Source organism: Heloderma suspectum, chromosome 2 (assembly GCF_057233095.1).
Source record: "Heloderma suspectum isolate Gila_16-S chromosome 2, 16-S_ref, whole genome shotgun sequence".
Taxonomy (NCBI): domain Eukaryota; kingdom Metazoa; phylum Chordata; class Lepidosauria; order Squamata; family Helodermatidae; genus Heloderma; species Heloderma suspectum.
This window is the reverse complement of record NC_139459.1, coordinates 318067779-318087976: the sequence shown is the minus strand read 5'-3', so window position 1 is coordinate 318087976 and position 20198 is coordinate 318067779. Positions and strand designations below refer to the sequence as shown.

Genomic DNA, 20198 nt, shown 5'->3' with positions numbered 1-20198 from the left:
CATACACCTGCCCGATCCTAAAACAAACAGAAAATGGTTGCGCTAATGAAAAATGACCTGACAAATAGACATTTGAAACTACATACAGATGCACAACACATTGTGACAAAATCATCTTTACCCCAAATGGTTTCTCCTGTAGAGAAACATGGTCCATTGATTAATTTTCTGCGTTTGAGTTCTTGATCTTACAACAGTGGGCATGCACACTTTCAGCATTATCATGTCACGGTTCACAGCCTTGAATCATTAATTCTGTAAAACCTTTAATAAAAATAGCGTTAAGAAACAGTATTGAGTGTCCAACTTCCTTCAGAAGCTTGAAGTCCATGAAACATGGTCTAAGTTGGTTGATAGGGTCAAACATTATTATTGGTATTCCTGGAGATAATCTAGGTGTGATTATGCAACTATACACCCATTCACCAGTCTCCACCAATTAAAGAGCAGTTTTCAATAGACAGAAGAAGACAATCAGTATGTTCTGTACTGGAAGGATACAAGTCCAATACACAAAACTAATGAAACATGCTGTATGTGAAAACAAGAAAATGTATGGTAGAAATAAATATTTAGGTTTAAAAAGAAAATTGGTAAGCCAATATGGACTATGGTTACTGCTGTGTATGCTTGAACACTTTTCATCTTAGGGAAGCACACCATGACACAGCTTGGGAAACTTTAAAATTAATACCTCTCAATGATCAAGTCAAACCCCTGGGAAAGTCAGTGTGCTGTTTATACAGTAAATGGGATTCACACTTTGGATGCCATTGAAGGCCAAGTCATTAAATTTAATTTTCTGCATCTCTTTTTTTTAACCTATTATTCCCAAAACACCCTGTTTTAAAAAGTGTTAAAATTATGAGAGAGAATGAAAGCTAGGAAATTCATAGTGAGTCTCAACAGGGAATCGCCTTAACTAGGTCTTGAAGAAATCACGTACTGTCATCATGTGCTTGGAAAGCATACATTCTTTGTTTTCATTACTTTCTCTCACAATGGTAGTTCTTTTGATTGTTTGACTCATACTTTCCCTTGGGTGGAAATAAACAATTCTTTTCTTTCCTTTCCTCTTTGGTTCCTTGCTTTGCAACTTCATCTCAAGTTTGATTAAAACAGTGAAGTTATTTTGAGATTTTATCTTAATACAAAGAAAGGAAAAGTTAAAAGCTATAAAACTTATGAATCACCTTTATTTTGCTCAAAGTAGGTAGACCCCAGTTTGGTCATTAGCCTTTTAATGATCCATGACATAAATAGAAGCCTCCATTTGCCTATAGACATTACCACTTGCCTCATAAGGAGAGAGCCATTAACTGAGTTCACACATCATGATAATCTACCCTCAAGGGTTCAGTATGGGTTGAGTGTGGTTTGTCATTGAACCATGGGTGGTTGTTGAAACATGGGTTAATGTATTGTCTGAACCCAGCCGCAGTAACAAACCATGGTTTGTTAACCATAAACAACCCACAGTTCACAACCCAACAACAAACCACGGGTTCTCTTCATGGGTTGTTTGTGGTTAACAAACCATGTTTGTTAGAGCGACTGGGTTCAGACAACATGATAATCCATGTTTCAGCAAGAACCCACAGTTCAACAACAACCCACACTCAGCCCATACTCACCCCTTGAGTGTGGGTTATTGTGTTATGTGAACCTAGTCAGTCAGAGCTGGCACTGCCCTCTCTTCTTCCTTCTCACAGGCCTGCTTTTTCCCATATTCGAATAGTCAGAGTTTTCTTAGTTGAAACTAATAAGTTTACTTATTAACTAATAAGGTAAGGCTGCTATGAAGACAGGGGTGATGAATGGGCAGTAGTAGAAGTTTCTGTACAAAGGATAAATGAAGCAGAGCCGGAAGGAGAAATTCCTAAACAACGTGTGTCTACAGTACCTAAAGGTCTGCTTTCCTCCATATGAGTCTACCTACCAATTAAGATCTTCGGACCCACTATATTTTATTATCCTGATCACTGCTCCATCAACAGTATAAATCCAGCAGAATGCATCTATAGAGCTCAACTGAGCATGTGACCTGTACAGGCAGACAGAGGCATCTTGTAATGTGATGACTCTCTATTGTATGAAAGAACCTGTTTTTCCTCCACCTTCTCTTTTTCCCTTGACCTTCTCTCATGGGGCTGGGCAGTGGGGGGTGGGGAGATGGAATATAAAGTCAAATCCCTAGTAGAGCCAGAAGGATTTGAATATGGAAGCAGGGTCGCATGTTCACACTGGATGAGGATGAAGATATAATTTTGAATATGCTTTCACATTATAGTCTTGATGCACTGGCTAGAAACTTGCTCCCAATGCCCAGATGTATATTATGAAAAGATCAGGATGTATTTCTTAATTCAGGGCCTTTGGCTGTTACATGCCATTTGCTGTACACAGCTAGAACTGAACTGGGACCCAGGGGCACTGGTAAACTCTTTAAAAAGCATCATATTGGGATAAGCCTAGTTTAAGTATTTGGCATCGCAATAGTAATCAAGCTTTTACATTTTTTACAGAATCTAGCACATTATTATGCTATATAAATATGAAATGTGCTACATCAATATTAAATCAGATTTAATGGCACAAACAAGAGCAGCATCTCCCCTTGAATCTCAATAACTGGGCAGGCTGGTGAAACTGAGTGGGAGCTGCAGGTTTTATTTGTGCAATTAATGTTCACTCTAGAGATAATGTATCTGGGATTTTTATTTTGTGTCACAATGATAGCTTCAAATTATACTCACCTAAATGGCCAATGATACAATTAATTTATTAAAGACTCTTTAAAAAGCTTTGCTCACTACAATGTCCAAGAATATGATGGTGAAAATGGACCAGTAAACATGAAATTGGGAGTGCCTGCCCGAGACTAGTACGTCATTTGGTCATTTGGTTTCATCCCATTTCTAGCCAGACCTATACCAAAGAAATGGAGTAGGTAATAAAAAGATCGAAACCTACATATGAAATATCTTATCAGGATCACCTAATAGTTGTTTATCCCTGGCACAAAGAAATACAGTATATAAAAATGGTCCTGTCTCCCCCACTCCCAATGCTGGCTGACTGGAGTTGAAATAAATGGTCTTACCCTATTCTGAAATGGCCCATAATATAACAAGACTATGTTTCCTTTCCAACCCTGTCAGTGCAGTTAAATGCCCTCATGCAGCACAGTGGTGACATCCAAAGATCTGGAGAGAAACTCCAGCAAAGTGATACAGACGTCTGACATCTTTTTGTCCTAGCATTGTGACAAAGTGATAAGTTGTTCCTTTATACTGTTAAGATCATGTTCAGAGTCTTTTTTCTGGGTGAAAAGAAGAGGCTTTTCTCTGCCACCCACAATGTTGCAACAGGCAGCTACCAGGAGAAGAGCCTTCTCTGAAGATGCCCCCCCCCATCTGTGGAATGCCCTTTCCAGAGAGATGTGTTTGTCTTTATTGTGTACATTTAGACACCAGTTTAAGACAGTCTTCTTCTGGAAGGCATTTATTCTTTAATTTACTGTCTTTGTTATCAGCGTTACTAATAATACTCTATTATTTTAAATGTTTTTAGGAAGCAATCCTATGGGGATAGGCAGCCGCCTCCAAACTCGGAGGCAGCTGCCTATCTAATGCAGGGCAAGCGGAGAACGGAGGGGATCTTCTCCTCCGTGCTCCGACCACCCTGCATTTGTGGTTAGACAGCCAATTTCGGCTGTCTGGCCGTGGGACTTCAGCAGCGGGGAGAGGCTGGACGATGCATAGGAAGCCTTGTACCAACGCTTCCATGCTCCCCACCTGTCCCCGCCCCCGGGAACGCTCACATTTGCCCTGCTCTGTGCTGCTCTTCTGAGAGCAGAGCCCTGGGACAATCCGTACTGCCTATGAGGTGGCAGGACAGGGGGCGAGGAGGCGGTTTTTCGAAGGAGGCAGTTCCCAGAAACTGAACAATCCTATGGCCGTCTAGCCACTGTCTAGCAGCCATAGGATTGCGTCCTTAATATCTTAATTTTTCTAATTTTTTATTGGCTGTATTATTGTGTTGGTTGTTATTTTACTGTTATTTGGGTGTTTTATTACTGTAAACTGCTCTGAGGGCATTTGCCCAATGAAAGTATATCATTATTCTATGCCCTATTGTGCTCACTCCAGAAATGGGACACTGCAGCATAGGTTTAGGGACATCGGTAAGGATTTCAGTTCAGGACCTATAGAAAGGGTATAAAATCTAACCTAATGCTCATCACTACTATTGGCATGCTGTGTGACTTTTAAGATAGGCTTTTTCATACAAGGACAACCCATTTGAAATTTCCAAAAAGATAGAGAAACGTGCTATAGCATAGCTTGCCGCTCCCATTGAACATGTAATTGCTTTTATTGATAATCTCTTCTCCAGCTTCCCCAGAGCTGTGGTGATATTAAGGAAATCTGTCTTTTTTTTGTGCAAAGTGATAATTTACCTGATTAAAACAACTTCACTGTCAATATGCTTTCATATAAGGTCCTCAAGCACCATGCCAATTTAGGATGGCATTTCCTTATGCACAGTGACCTTACATTGTCTAGCATCATACTGTTGATTTCTTTTATCTCTCATTGTGTCCAATGACAACAAAGCTGCTTTGACTAATGAGAAGCATCTACAGTGTCCCGTGGGAAACACAGACGCCCTCTCTCACTACTGTTTTACAGCAGCTTGAGAAGATTTAACTCCACTGCATCAGCAAAAGTTTTCATAAATTTTATGTATTTATTTATTTATTCATTTCATTTCTATATCGCTCAATAGCCAAAGCTCTCTAAATGGGAAATCATTTTCATTTGCAGCATGTTCAATATTTATTTATTTAAAGAATTTCTACTCTGCCTTTCCATAAAATGTCCAAGATGGCTAACAACAATTAAAAATAACAATAATATCAACAGAGAAAACACAGCAAATCAAATCTAAGTAAATAAACAGCTAAAAACTAGAAATATCACAGAGAGTTGGCCAAACATACCAAAAGATGTTTTAAAACTATTTCCTGCAGAACAGCTTTGGAGCCAAAATATATATGCCACAAGGCAACATAAGAACATAAGCAGAGCCCTGCTGGATCAGACCAAGGGTCCATCTAGCCCAGCATTCTGTTCATACAGTGGCTAACCACAAGCAGGGCATGAGCACAGCAGCATCCTCCCACCCATGATCCCCAGCAACTGGTGTACAAAGGCATACTGCCGTAGGTACTGGAGGTAGCACATAGCCCTCAAGCGTAGTAGCCATTGATAGCCTTTTCCTCCAGGAATTTGTCTAACCCCCTTTTAAAGCCATCCAAGTTAGTGGCCATCACTACATCTTATGATTGTCTTGTGGGACAATCAAACACACCAGGAGTGATTAGAAACAACTTCCTACAGACTAAAGCCCTGTCTAAAATGAAAGGTCTTTATAATGTAGGCGAGTTAGGTGGTCCTCCTTAGGCAGAAGGTTTCAAAGCCACCATCAGTACTTTGCATTTTGTTCAGAAACAAATCAGAAAGTAACATGCTGCCCAGCTCCAGTCAACAATTTGGCCACCAACTGAAATTTCTAGATACAAAGCATAGATCATGGAGGGCAACCTCCTGCCCATGAGTCTAATCTGCCCCATGGAGATGACCTATCCAGCTGGCTTCCACCAGCTCTCCACCAGCCCCTGTCCTCCTTAAGTCCTGCCCCTGGCCTGGAGGCTTGGGGAGGAGGCAAAGGAGAAGAATCCCAATGTAATTTCTAAACTCTGATCGGAGATAATAAAGAGATTCCTTGCATGACTTGGCTAGGATGTGCAGAAGCCAATTCCTGGTAGTGCTGGCTGAGTCACTTTCTCCATGCCTCTCTCTGTACAGAGGGGACAAAAAGTGGGGCGGGGCTGGATGATATTCCAGGAAGGGGTGGGGCTTTCAGATGGGGCTCTGCTCCCTTGGTGTCAACAGGCTTGGCCTCGGGGGCAATCTGGCCCCTGGACCAAAAGTCATCCTCCCCCGCCCAACATGGATATGTACCTGAGGGCCTTCTGTGATGCCCCTGCTATCTGAGGTGAAGAAGGTACCTACCAGAGAAAGGGCCTTATTGGTGGTTCCTCCCATTGAAGAATAATCCCCCTGTGAAGTTCACCTGGTGGCTAGATTATTGTCCTTTTGGCACCAGGCAAAGATCCTTTTTTTATTATTTCATGACCTTTTTAGTTAAAACAAATCTTGATGACTGTTTTATGCTATTTTTATGACTTTGTAGCTTGTAGTTTATTATGTTATTTATATTTACATTTTGATTGTTTTGTTCCTTTTGTAAACTGCCCTGGATTGAAGCGCAGTATAAAATGTTTCCAATAAATACATACATACATACGTACTGCAAATAACATGAATAAATAACAGACTGGTAGACAAACTTGTTGCAAAACTTTGATAAAACCGTGTTTGAAATTTTCTAAGACTAGAAAAATAGATCAAGGTTACAATCCTAGGCACATTTTTGATTTATCTAAGAATAAGCCCCATTTAACGCAGTGGGACTTGCTTCTGTGTAAATATTGAGAGGATTGCTCTGTTAGGGCAGAACTAGACAAGACACTGAGAAATCAAAGACTGGATCTCCCACTATTTTTAAAAGGTTTAATAAATGCCACAAAGAGGCCCAAATCTGACTGGGACCATGCTTCTTAGGGAGTGAGTGTGTTAACCCTTTCTGCCCTTTTCTCAATCAAAATTATCCCCCTCTCCAGAGCTGCAATTTGCCCTGTGGGACAAAACATACTGGTACCTCATGTCTGGGTTGTCCTATTGGGAAAATAGCAGCTCTGAGCAGCAATTTTAATCAGGAAAATAGCCCAGGAGAAAAGGTTAACCCACCATCTCTCATTGCTATGGTGCCAATTGGGTTCATCTCCACCCCTGCAGTTGCTATTTGTCTTTTTGTTTGGCTCTTGAAGAATATGACTTCAGCTCCTTCACTGCTTGGCCAATATTTTTGTCAAAAGATCAGGACGGGGGGAATGTAAGGGTTTCTCTGTTCTGGTCACAGGCTGCCAGGCCTCAAGAAGACTAAGGAAGCAATCCTATCTAGATAGGCATCCGCCTCTGAACTCAGAGGCAACCGCCTATCCAAAGCGAACAGGAGAAGCACAGAGGGGATTGTTCCCTCCGCACTTCTCCTGCCCTGCTTTTCAGCTAGACAGCCAATTGTGGCTGTCTAGCCACAGGAGGACGGAGTGGGGAAGGAGGCTGCAGTTAGGCTCTCCCCGCCCCGGTCGCTCCCAGCCACACCCCTTTCTGGCCACTCCGCACTTCTCTTGCGAGTGCGGAGGATGGGGTTGTTCTGCGCTGCCTTGGAGGCAACGCAGAAGTGAGGGGAGGTCAGCTCCTGGAAAACAATATATCCTATGGCCATCTAGCCACTGTCTAGCAGGCATAGGATTGCCCCCTTATAGGACCAAATGATTCGAATTTTTTATTTTGGAGGCATATTTTGGAACTCTCAACTGAAATATTGGGGGTGGGGAGATAACTAAAATCTGGAAGGGCAGGCATTTGCTGTACCACAGTAATAATATCTTAGGTTTTAAAAAGTTTCTTAGGAAATAGGCACTGGGGGAGAAATCAATGAGGCTGTTTGTCAAATGTCTGTAGCACCTTGGGCTATTGCAAGTTATTTTTAAAAATGGCTAATGTAATTGGCCTGAGACTTCCTTTTTCCTTCCTGACATGTTTTAGCTTTCTTCCAGATACCAGAAGCAACAATAATGTATTAGGGAAGTAATTGGATCTTTATATGCCATAATTCCAAATCTTGTTAAATAAAAATTTGAAAATAATTATGTAGACTTTGTCATATAATAATTAAAATGGAGAATAGGATGGGCCTGGTTTTCATTGAATATGAAGATGGTATGAGGAACTAATAATTGGTTACCATGGTGATTCACAGCTTTTTACACAGAACAGCAGAGCAATTATATATATATATATATATATATATATATACACACACACACACACACACACACACACACACCAACCCTCCAGACAAATTTAAATATGTACATTCGGTATTGGGCTTCCTCCTCACCCTTTTCCCCCCTCATGCTTTTGTATTCTTCAAATCAGAAACACTAATCTTTCCACATTTTTAGCCATAGTTTATTAAAATTATAACAACATTAGGACAGTCACCAAAACATCACATTCAGTCTTATTGGGAGGGGGCAGTTAAGTGTAGCTCTCTTCTTGCACAAATTATCAAAAAGAATTACCCTAGTAATTTAAATTATATAAAGACAACGGGGCTGTACACACAACATGCTAACCCAGGTGTGAGTTGCCCTTATTTTCGCCGTAGTCTACGTAAACATTTACGTAGACTACAGCGACCAAATAAGGAACGGGAATGGCGGCTCCCTATGGGGGCCGCCATTATCCGTACACACTTTTTTTTTTTTTTTTAAGTCACCCGTGATAGGCTACGTGACGATTGACGTAGCCTATCACGGCTGACTTTGCGGATCTAGCCGTGATAGGCTACGTGAATCGTCACGTAGCCTATCAGGGGACTTTTTTTTTTTTTCTTTGATTGCAATGGCGGCGACGGCAGCTGGTCAAAAGACCGGCTGCCGCTCCCGCCCCGCTCGAACACCTGCCAAACCGCCGGCCGGACCCGCCGCTGGGAGGGACATTCAGCAAAAGTAAGTCCCGTCCCGGGGGGGGGGCGGGGGGCGGGGGGGTGCGGAGGATTTCTCCCCGAAACTTGTTCGGGGGGCCGAACACGTTGGTGCTCGGCCCCCCGAAGTTTCGGGGAGAAATTCTCCGCCAACCCTAGCAAATAGGCAGCCAATACAGTTCCCTCAGCAAAGGAGTTACATGCTGAAAAGTAGGAGTGCATGAAAGCCACTTACCTGGTCTCGCAGCTTTTTGCGGTGGGGGGGAGGCGCTTCGCTGCTCTCCCCCTGAAGTTCAGGCTGGGAAAGGTAAAAGGAAAAGGTAAGTCCTGTCCCGGGGGGGGTGCGGAGAATTTCTCCCCGAAACTTCTTTGGGGGGCCGAATACGTTGGCGCTCGGCCCCCCGAAGTTTCGGGGAGAAATTCTCCGCCATCCCTACTGAAAAGGGACAGCTCCTGGCAATAGCGAGCTGCTGCATTCTGCACTAGCTCCAGCTTCCGGACCACCCATAAGGGCAGCCCCACATAGAACGCATTGCAGTAATCCAGTCTTGAGGTTACTAATGCCTGTGCCACCATGGCGAAGCTATCCCTGTCCAGGAGAGGCCGTAGCTGGCAAACCAGCCAAAGCTGGTAAAAGACATTCTGAGCCAAAGCGGCCACTTGAGCCACCAGCGACAATGATGGATCTAGGAGTACCCCCAGACTATGAACATGATCTTTCAGAGGGACTGCAACCCCATCCAGAACAGGCAATGAGCTAGGGATGGCGGACAATTTCTCCACGAATCTGCGGGAGGCCGAATGCCAATGCATTCAGCCCCCCGAAATTGGTGGTGAAATTCTCCGCCACCCCCCCGCCAACCCCCCCGGGATGGGACTTACCTTCTTCGAATGTCCCTCTCGGCGGCGGGTCCCAGCGGCATTTCGGCGGCATTTTGGTGGGGGCAGGGGCGGCAGCCGGTCTTCCGACCGGCTGCCACCGCCGCCATAAAGTAAAGTAAAAAAAAAAAAAACCATGATAGGCTACATAACGATTTACGTATCCTATCACGGCTAGATTTTCAAAGTCAGCCGTGATAGGCTACGTAAATCTTTACGTAGCCTATCACGGGTGACTTTGAAAAAAAAAAAAAGCACGTACGCAAATGGCGGCACCCATGAGCGCCGCCATTTGCGTTCCTTATTTGGGCCCGGGTAGTCTACGTAAAGATTTACGTAGACTACGGCGAAAATAATGGCAATGCTATTTGCGTTGCCCTTATTTTCGCCGTAGTCTACGTAAATCTTTATGTAGACTACCCCTGCCCAAACAAGGAACGCAAATGGCGGCGCCCATGGGCGCCGCCATTTGTGTACGTGCTTTTTTTTTTTTTTTAAAGTCACCCATGATAGGCTACGTAGATCGTTATGTAGCCTATCACATTTTTTTTTTAATTTACTTTTTTTATTTTGCAGCCAGGGAGATGGGTCGCTCACCCCCGGCCTGAATTTCGGTGGCTAGGGATGGGGCGCCTCCCCCCCGCCAAGAACTTCAGGGGAAATCAAAAGCGCCTCCCCCCCACTGCGAAGCAAGCTGCAGGACCAGGTAAGGGACTTTCGTCCATCCTTACAATGAGCCTATCTCCCAGACCTGGGAACCACTCACCTACAGGGCTTCCATCTTGCCAGGATTCAGCTTCAGTTTATTGGCCCTCATACAGCCCATTATTGAGTCTAGGCACCAATCCAGGACTTGCATAGCCTCTCCTGATTCAGATGTCACAGGGAGATATTGCTGTGTTCGTACACCCCTAGCTAGGCATTTAGCTAGGGGTGTACGAACCCCACTCACCTGTCCAGTCCAGGGCGTCCTCCGGGGAGGGGGGAGGCGATCCATCCCTCCCGTAGGAATCCTTTCTGGCCGGCTCCGCTCCACGGCAAGTCCGCAGAGCCACCGGCCAAGCCTGTCCGCAGACAGACTTCCATCCACTGCCACGCAAATTGCGTCCAGCATAGCGGACGCCATTTGCATCTGTGCCCTTGGCTGTGATAGGCTACGTAAATATTTACATAACCTATCACAGCCAAGGGCAGGGACACAAATGGCATCCTCTACGCCGGACGCCATTTGCGTCTGCCGCTCGGCAGCAGATGGCTGCGGAAGGCAGCAGACGGACCCGGACTGGCCAGCGCCAGGTAGGGTCCGTCCCTACCGGACTTGACGGGGTGGCAGGGGGAGCAGTCCATTCCGCCACAGACTGGGAGGCCAGATTCTTTAGAATCTGGCCTCACTGGAGTTCGTGGCGGATTTCTGCGCCATCCCTACATTTAGCTCCAAATCCCATAATGACCACTCCCAGCAGCTTCATATAGATGTTAAACAACATTGGGGACAAGATGGTACCCAGAGGCACCCCATAGGTCAATTGCCAAGGAGCCGAGGAGTAGCCACCCAATGTTACTCTCTGAGATTTGCCCCTTACGTAGGACAGAAACCCCTGTAACACACCTCCGATACCCATCCCACGGAGTCAATCCAGGAGGATACCACAGTCAGTGGTATCAAAAGCCAATGAGAGGTTGAGCAGAATTAACACGATTGCATTCCCCAACCCAGGATTGCTCCCTAAGCCATCAAGGACACCTTCAGTATAGTTATAGTCATAGTGAGGAAAGTACCAGGCCTGAAGCATTTGGGTATCTACTGGCTTGACGGGACCTAACAAGGCATTTCCAGCTTTCAGTCTTCCATCATCATCTCTATGCACATTCAACAGAGGGCCAGTTTGCATGTAACACTAAGTTAATTAAGCCACAGAGTTTTATGGTGTGTGCCAGCTGCCATTTTGAATATGGAAGCCATAGCTGATCATGTTGTGCCAACCCAGGTGGCATAGGTTATCCAAAGGTTTAACCCATGGGTTGTTCCAAGGGTTATTTAGCTCTCATAGTCTTATCCTCCATGGATTTGTCTAATCCCCTTTTAAACCCATCTAAACTGATGGTCACCACCACGTCTTATGGTAGCAAACTGCATAGATTAACTTCCTTTTGTTTGTCCCAAATCTTCCACCATTCAGCTTCATTGGGTGAACCTAAATTCTGCTACATTACATTCCACCAGACTGTGCTGAGGGAGATGAGATGGGCAAGAGGGGAGATATTTCTAATTCCTGATTTATAAACAGCTCTGGGAGCCTTTTGGGTTAAGGAGTGGGATAAAAATACTCTAAATAAATAAATAAAACTATTATGAGAAAGGGAGGAAAAACTGTCCTTTTACCACACTATACATAATTTTATACACCTCTGTCATGAAAGTGTTTCATGCAAGTTTCTTTTATGAACACCAGGCTCAATGGAAAGCTTACACTACAATGATAATCAGGATGTAAAAGGGTTAATTTTATATTGTATTTCATACTTAATGATCAGCTTATGTTTCTGGTTTTGTTAATATTTTGAATCTTCTATTTACAGTAGATTGCTTAGTTTTCATCTGAAGTGATCACCTTAAGTTAGTCATACTGTAACCATGCAATCTTATACATGCCTACTTAAAAGCCCCAATGAGTTCAATGGGACTTATTCCCATGTAAGTGGACATAGGATTGCAGTGTACGCTCTGTTTTTAAAGTCATTTTTCTATATGTCAGGTCCTCTTTTGCTCATATGTTCTGTTTATAACAGTCTATCATATTCATTAACTAGTGGATGCCATCTGTTAATGCTCTGTCTGGGTTTGGAACAAATTCTGTTTAAATAAAATTAAAAATGCAGAACAGAGGCTTTAGAATTGAATAGTTGGAAATGAATAGTTCATTTAGAAATGAATAGTTGGAGTTTTTGCAAGGGAATAAACTTTACCACAAGGTTTGAAGATATGGTCTTTTGATTCTGCACCTTGTTCCAAGAAAGAAGAAATGTAGGTTAATTAAAAGAAGAAAGCATTTTCTCTGTCTCTAAAGAATATTTATGAATTTCATCTTAAAACAGGATTAATTTCTCTCTGAATGCTATGTGAAATTCAACTATATCACCATCTGGCCATGACACTATAGTAGGTAATATCCCATGTAGGACACTTTTTCTTTCTTATCTCTAGCAAGTATTATCTCACTCTTGTCTGGCTAATGCAGATAGCCCTGATTCATCATATCTCGTTCTGAACTCTGATATTCAGGGCTAAGTCACAGATTACTTTTTCCAGGTTTTACAGATGCAGGAGTTACTAAAAATAGGAAAAAGGGTATAATGTGCCAAAGTTATATAATGTGCAAAGTAGTAACATAGATTCTACCCACGGTCAGATCCATGTGCTAAAATGAATTCTAGAGCACACAGAACTGACTGCAGGTGAGATGAATCTATTAGCACCTTCACATTATTTTTTCCCCAGCTATTCAGAAGCATAACTCCCACTTCTGCAAACACCCAAAAACAGTAAGATGCAAATTCGCCCTTTTTAATGCTTCTTTTAACAATATTAACAGATTTTGAAATCAGACTCGGTTATCCCCCCTCACACACCCACACCATAGTGAAACTATGGCTCAGTGGCATACCACATGTTTCTTTCCTTCCTATCCTACTACTGGGAAAGTAGGAAGTTATTCTCATTTATTATGAAGGATGAGAAGAACCCCTGATGTCACCAATCACAGGTGGCCGTTAACAGTGAGTACACTATTGTTGTGTACAAAATGCACAAAATGCAATTAAACACATCTCCTGTCTTCACCAACCAGAATTACACATTTGACATTTCAACATTAAGGGAGCAATCCTACCAGCATAGGCAGCCGCCTCTGAACTCAGAGGTGACCGCCTATCCAATGCAGGGCAGGAGAAGCACGGAGGGGATCGTCCCATCCACGCTTCAGCCACCCTGCATTTGTGGCTAGACAGCCGATTTCAGCTGTCTAGCCACAGGAAAGTGGAGCAGGGAATCGGCTGCCGGACAACACATTGGATGTGTCAAACTGGAATTTCCACCTTCCCCTCCCCGGAACACCCCCTGGAATGCCCTGTTTTCACCGCTCCATGCTCCCCTTCCAAGCCTGGCTGTTCCAAGCTGCCTGCAAGGCAGCACAGGAGGGGGGAGGAAGGTCGGTTCTCAGGGAACTGATTTTGGATCGCGGGCTCCAACTCGGTTCCCAGAAACTGATGTATCCTATGGCTGTCTAGCTGCTGACTAGCAGCCATAGGATTGCTCCCTAAGATTACTAAGGGCCAAACTAGATATGAGGTTGGAGAGTCATAAGTGTGTCCCATGTTCATTTGTAGAGCGTAAAGCAAACACAGAGGGGTCTGAATAAAATCAGGGCCATGGCACAGGGAGAGGGATTTTTAATCTTTCCCACTACTAGTGATCAGTGGATCTGCCAGGTTTATTTGCACAGACATCCTCCATTTTCCATCTCCAAGTCTGTTCTGTCAGTTTCGTGTGTGTGTGTGTGTGTGTGTGTGTCTATAAATAGAAATAAATCTACATGGCGGGGTTGCATTTTTTTAAAAAAAACCTGCATATTTATCAATTTTTTAATGCATCCACCTATTCACTAAAGTGTATTTCTGCACATTTTAAATGTATGCATTTTTCTTCGTATATTTTTCAAATGTGTGCATTTCATTGGATGTGTTTTCTGCTCCATGGAACGCACTGCAAATCCAGAAATATACGGCTTTCTGAACACAAAATGTATGTGGTCTGCGTCCATTTCCAGGTTATGCAGGTTGGAGAAATATGTTTTAAAAATCTGATGGAACGTATTCCTCATACATCCCTAAGTACAATGTAGACATCATTTTTCTCCAATCTAAATTGCCCCTGAAACTGCTATTTGGTCTACAGGGGAAAACAAAGGTATCCATATGGTACCTTTCCTCCTGTGTGATGTGGGGATTGTGATGTAACACTTATAACTGTGGAAAGGAGCCATGCTGCAGCAGCTCTTACACCAAACAAGTCTGTTATTTACTTATTTATAAAAATGTTTATATACCACCTTTTGGCCCTCAAAAGTGCCCCAAGGTGGTTCACAACCTTGAACATACATTTAATACAATAAAAATGGAAAGCAATTAAAAATCATCAAAAAAAACCCCAACCACTTAAAAAACAGCATCAAAAGAGAAGGATCATCAGCCATTAACAACTGTTGAACACTTGACAGAATAAAAATGACACAAGGGACCCTTTGCGAGAGCTTCCAAGAGCAGTTTGGGGCATTATGAAATGTACAGGGCATAAGAAGCACTACCCCATACTTTTCTTTATTATCTAAAATAGAATATTTGCAACTCCTAAAGTAGTAAGACACACGAGCTGCTGCTATGCTAGGAGCCTGAAAACTGATTTATGTAGGACATAGGCTATGGGCAAAGCCAATGGCCATGTAAGCATTCCACACTCACTCAGCCATGTTTAAGGGCACAATCCTAACTAGATAGGCGGCCGCCTCTGACCTCAGAGGCAACCGCCTATCCAAAGCAAGGCAGGAGAGGCACGGGGGGATCATTCCATCCCCGCCTCTCCTGCCTTGCTATTTTTTACTAGGCAGCCGTTTTTGGCTGTCTAGCAGCGGGGAGGGGACGAAACCAGGATAGGAAGCTGCCGTATGAAAACATTGGATGTGTCATATGCACAGCTCCCCTCTCCCCACCCCGGAACACCCCCCAGCCCCACCCCTTTTCAGTCGCTCCATGCTCCTCTTGTGAGCACGAAGGACGGGGCTTCTCCATGCTGCCTCTGAGGCAGTGCGGATGAGGGGGGCGGTTGGTTTTCCAGGAAGCGACCTCGGAGCGTGGGCCCGAGGTTGGTTCCCGGAAATAAGCATATCCTATGGCCCCCTAGACAGTGTCTAGTGGCCATAGGATTGCTCTCTAAATGTGCTACTTACCATGTATGCTGTCCCATTTGTATGTAATGCAACAGTCAACAGCCTGGTTGGTTGTATGCTGCTGGCATGCTAATGTGCAAACGAACTGATGAGCACACATGGTAAGTGCATTTAAATGTGACCTGGGGGTGGGGGGATCTGGAATGCTTACACAAATTAAGGGCTTTACATGTTTCCCACGTTCTGTATAAATTCGGCTTCAGTCTTCCACTGTGATGGGAAGGTGCAGACGTTTTATTTTGGTGACACACTTCCCTTTTTACTTCTTCCTGTATTCCATAATTTTCAAAACTGCTGTATCAGTCTCAAAATATAGGCAGCTGATGGCACAGCACTGGATTCAAGCCACATGGAATTGGAGACAGGTTTCAAGACATAACGAAGGGTGAAAAGCTCCAAGGAAGCTTTATGGTTAGTGGGCGTCATTATCACAGAGAGGGACAATAAGCAGATATTATGATTTCCAATAACATATTTATGCCATTACAACTGCAGAAGCCTGTATTAAAGGTTAGTTTTCAACAGAGATAGAAGACAGCTAATCTTAAGTATGAACAGCTGTGTTTATTCACACAAAGCATTAATGATACATAAAGTCAAAGGAGCATCTTTACTAAACATCTTCAAAGGGTAACCTTTTATTTAAATAATAATAAAAAGCATTTGATTAATATACAATAGAATGTTTAGAGAACCCACTACAACCAAACTTCATATCCACAGCTTTACAGGCTTTCTTCACACAGAGCTTTTATGCTGTGATTGAGATTGCTCCTTCATAGAAGTTTGCAGGCTCTCATACCATGTCCCTCCTAGGGATGTCAGAGAATTTGGCCACGAATCTCAGGGAGGCCGAATGCCAGTGCATTCGGCCCCCCGAAATTGGTGGCGAAACGGTCTGCCACCCCCCACCCCAGGACGGGACGGGACTTACCTTGGGCGAATCCTCCTGGTGGCGGCGGCTCCGACGGCGGTGCAGCAGTGGTGCGGCAGCGGCGGCAGCTGCAGCAGCCGGTCTTCCAGCCAGCTGCCGCCGCCACCATTTCCAGTAAAAAAAAAACAACAGCAAAAAAAACGTGATAGGCTACGTAAAGATTTACGTAGCCTATCACGGCTAGATTTTTAAAAAATACCGTGATAGGCTACATAAATGTTTACGTAGCCTATCATGGCTGAGTAAAAAAAAAAAAACGCGCATAGGCAAATGGCGGCACCCATGGGCACCGCCATTTGCGTTCCTTATTTTGGCACGTGTAGTCTATGTAAACATTTACATAGACTACGGCGAAAATAAGGGGAACGCAAATAGCGTAGCATCTACACTATTTGCGTTCCCCTTATTTTTGCCGTAGTCTACATAAAAGTTACGTAGACTAGACGTGCTAAAATAAGGAATTTTATTCTAAATTTATTTAGAATTTTATTCTAAATTTATTCTAAAATAAGGAATGCAAATGGCAGCGCCCATGGGCGCTGCCATTTGCGTATGCGCGGTTTTGTTTTGTTTTGTTTTATTCAGCCGTGATAGGCTACGTAAACATTTACGTAGCCTATCACGGCTGACTGCAGGGACGCAAACGGCGGCGGCTACAGCCGCCGCCATTTGCGGCCCGGCCGGCCAGGACTCGGGGGTGGAGGGATGGAGCGCCTCCCCCCCCGGCCCGAATTTTGGGGGGGAGGGACAGAGCACCTCCCCCCCGGCCAGAATTTTGGGGGGAGGGACAGAGCGCCTCCCCCCCACCGCGAATCAAATTTTGTTCAAGGTAAGTGGCTTTCGTACATCCTTAGTCCCTCCAGGGTGTCTCTTGCGCTAAATGCCCTTTGTTCCATTTTTAAATAGATTGCAGATAATGAGCTATCAAATTACCCTGTTGTGTTCCACTTCAGTTTCCTCTGTGAAAAGAGTAAAAGCGGCAAGAAGAGGAGCGAGGTCAATGAAGGATAATGGGAAGACTCAGACTTCTTCTCAGGGGAGGAGGAGGGGGAAAGGGGGGAGGAAAAGGAAGCATGTGAAAAAAAGGGGTCATCATGATCCTGCATTTAAGACAGAAGAGCAGAAAGGCCCATTTTAAATGCCGGATTTTAGGCTGGTGTAGAGATGCCTACAGATAACAGTGAATTTTCTACCAATAATAGAAGGTTTTTTTACCTTCAGAGTAGTTTTTGAACAGTTTTTCTATTGTTGACACCAACAGGAACGGCCTGTTTCATATCAGGTACAGCCAGAGGAGCCCGTCCCCTCCCCCTCGAGTAGCCGCCACTCCTGCAGCTGGTTAGAACCAGTTCCAGCTAGATCGCTTCCTGCCCAGCTTGCAAGGACACGTCAGCCGTAGAGACATGTCAACTACGCCTGCTTAATGAAGTTCATGAATACTATGTGGCCCACCCCACATAGCTAATGAGGTCATTATACTGAATGTATATAAGCTGCACCAAAAACATCTTCTAGGGTGTGGTTCTCCTTTTGTGGCGTTAGCTGCGAGAATCCATCCGAACCGCGCTGTTTGTCTCCTGCCAAATAAAACTGTGTTGGACTGAGTCTCAGAGTTCTGTGTGTCTCTAAGGGGATATTGGCATACCCCTTCTAGAGGGAACGAACTTAAGCATAATTTGTGCAACAGCTCCTTATCTCACTCCCTCACTGAGCATGTGCAGGAATATTCCCCCTCCAAAATCCTTAAAGGGAAAATAAATACACCAGTGGGCTGCACAGGGCAAGCACGCTAGCTCCACCCCCTGGCATCATCCCCTTCACCCTCCATGAATTGGAGGGTGACTGTCTGCAGTGGGCTTGCCTGCTCTACTCATGAGTAGAGTAGGCAAGCCTACCCTGATTTTCCAGGGTTCTAAATCCTGAATATAGCGGGCTCCCTTTTGCAGGCTGTTGGCCTCCAACTCAAGGGCAATGAGGATGGGGACAGGGGAACAGGATGGGGGGAGGCAGATAGTTCACTCATCCTCTTCACATGTTTCTAATCACATGAGGGAAATTAACAACCCTGAATAGGGGTAGTTACTACAGGTGTTCACCACTTGGATTAAGTATATATAAAGGCTTCTTTCAGGTGGGAGCTGGTTGTCCAATTTAAAAATTTAATGGAGAGCAGTCTGTGTTACGCCCAAGGAAAAGTTGGAGAGAGACAGATAAGTGATTGTTGTTTGATAGCACAGATCTGAGATTTTGCCTGGAGCCTTCCAGAACATTTCTGTAAACAAATACATTATGGTTAACCACAATGGCTCAGTTGGATTATTTGCTGCTAACAGAATACCTAAAATATGCAATACTTTAGTCTGAGAAATTAGGGTACTTGGCTTCCTGTCTTTCATGGAGCATAGTGTTGGAGGGGGGCTTGTTGGCCCCTTCCAACACTGTGGGTACACTAAAAGTACACTACGTTGTACTCTTTCTGGCACCAGGTGAAGACCTTTTACTTTTCCCAAGAATGTTAGCATTTTAACATTTGTAGTCTTTTAGCTTTGCTGTTTTAAATTTGCTACTGTATTCTAAATCTCTGTAGTGCTGCTAGGTTTTATGCTGGTTGTACTTTTATATACAGTTGTTTTAATTGTTTTATATTTTATATTGTTTTTATGCTGTACCTGTGGTTTTAATTTTTGTGAACCACCCAGAGAGCCTCAACTATTGGGTGGTATAGAAACGTAATAAATAAATAAATTAGCTCAACTCCATGCTCTGTTCAGGAAATCCAGAGATGGAGCATCCTCAACAGCTGGCTGTATGGCCTATGCATGAAGATGTCCAACAAGGGAGAGCAACTCCCTCACTCCCCACAGCCCTGCATCTATTTATTTATTAAGAAGAAGAACAAGCTTTTCCAAAGAGACTGTCTCTCTCAGGGAACGCGCTCCGAAGATCCTGCAGGAAGGAAGGAAGGAACTGTGCACCAACATACACACACCCCCAGGAGAAGATTCCAAAGAATTTGACAATATTTGCATTCTCCTGCTGATGACTAGTCTATGCACATTCTCTTCAGTATGCCCTTTACCTATATTAAAAGGCCAAGGAGATAGTAGGCCAAGGAGATATCCTTCCATGCAATGATATTAAAATCCCTTTTCATATGATTCTAGTGCTCAGACCTGGTATTAAAAATTGTTTCTTTAATGAATCCTAGGCAGGTTCTGGCCATGATGAGTTGATGACATGAAGTTTTGGAAAAGTCATTGTTTTTGTTTTAATTTATTATGTACAAAATCCAAATATCAATGATAAACAATTAAACAACTCCTCCACAATATATATCTCATTAAACAAATTTCTTTAATGAAAAACTATTCCAAATATAATATTTCTCTTCACAGTAGGGATGTCAGAGGAATCTGTCCAGAGGGTGAAGTTCACTGAGCTTTGATCAGCTTGCTCCCCACCCAGGCTTCGGCTCGCTTCCCTGCAAACTGGCCCAACTCACTCTGCATCGGGTTGGGCCAGTTCGCAGATTTTCTGGTTTTGTTTTGCTTTTTCATAAATAGAAAGTTGCGCAAGTTGCAGCTGCAATTTGCACAATCTGATTAATTTGCACACATTGCTGCAACAATTTGCACAAATAGAACAAATTACAGCTGGAATTTGTGCAAATTATACAGCTTGCAGGTGCGATTTGCACAACT

At 43.7% G+C, this 20198-nt stretch overlaps 1 long non-coding RNA gene across 1 annotated transcript; it reads left to right on the top strand.

The window, feature by feature from the left end:
• Positions 1-8569: 8569 nt before the first annotated feature.
• On the top strand, positions 8570-18796 carry LOC146354994 (uncharacterized). Its single transcript, XR_014788561.1, has 3 exons — positions 8570-8707; positions 10138-10267; positions 17759-18796. It is a non-coding gene; the product is annotated as an uncharacterized LOC146354994 (long non-coding RNA).
• The last annotated feature ends 1402 nt before the right edge of the window (positions 18797-20198 follow it).